This window comes from Rhincodon typus, chromosome 2 (genome assembly GCF_021869965.1).
Source record: "Rhincodon typus isolate 14 chromosome 2, sRhiTyp1.1, whole genome shotgun sequence".
NCBI classification, from domain to species: Eukaryota; Metazoa; Chordata; class Chondrichthyes; order Orectolobiformes; family Rhincodontidae; genus Rhincodon; species Rhincodon typus.
In genome coordinates, this window is record NC_063333.1 from 141909283 (window position 1) to 141910381 (window position 1099).

Consider the following 1099-nt stretch of genomic DNA (forward strand, 5'->3'; position numbering starts at 1 on the left):
GAAGGATGAGGGGGGATCTAATTGAAACTTACAGAATACTGAATGGCCTGGACAGAGTGGATGTTAGGAAGATGCTTCCATTGGTAGGAGAGACTAGGACCTGAGGGAACAGCCTTAGTGTAAAGGGAAGACCTTTTAGAACAGAGATAAGGAGAAACTTCTTCAGCCAGAGAGTGGTAAATCTATGGAATTCACTGCCACAGAAGGCTGTGGAGGCCAGGTCATTAAGTACATTTAAGACTGAGATAGATAGGTTCTTGATTATCAAGGAGATCAAGGGTTAGGGGGAAAAAGTGGGAGAATGGGGTTGAGGAACTTATCAGCCATGATTGAATGGCAGAGCAGACTCGATGGGCTGAATGGCCTAACTTCTGCTGTATGCCTTATGGTCTTATGGACATTAATATTAGTAAGAAGGTTTGTCTGGAGAAATTAGTGGGGATGAAGTCCCCAGGACCTGTTATTCTACATACCAGAATGTTAAAGGAGATGGCTTTAGAGCAAGTTGATGCATTGATGATTATCTTCCAAACTTTTATAGATTCTATAATGTTTCCTGCAGATTGGAAGCTAGGAAATCCCAAATGGGAAACCATATTTGATGAACATGTTGGAGGTTTTTAAGGGATATTACTAACAAAGTTCATAAAAGGATTCATGTAGTACTCTGGATTTTCAGAAGACTTGATAAGGTTGCCCTTTAGGATGTTGATTACAAAAATTAAAATACTTGGGAGAGAAGATAACCTACTGGCATGGATTACAGATTGACTAACCAACAGAGAGCAGAGAGTAAGAATAAATGGGTCATTCTTGCATTTCCAGGCTGTGATGAGTGGGATACTGCAAGGATCAGGACTTTGCCCCAGTTGTTCACAATATATATTCATAATTTAGATGTGGATCCCAATCCAATATTTCAAAATTTGCAGACGATGTGAGGCTCAGTGGGAATGTGTGTTGTGAAGGAGATATAAAGCAGCTTGAGGAGGATCTAGAGATAGTAGGAACTGCAGATGCTGGAGAATATGAGACAAAAAGGTGCAGAGCTGGATGAACACAGCAGGCCAAGCAGCATCATAGGAGCAGAAAGGCTGAC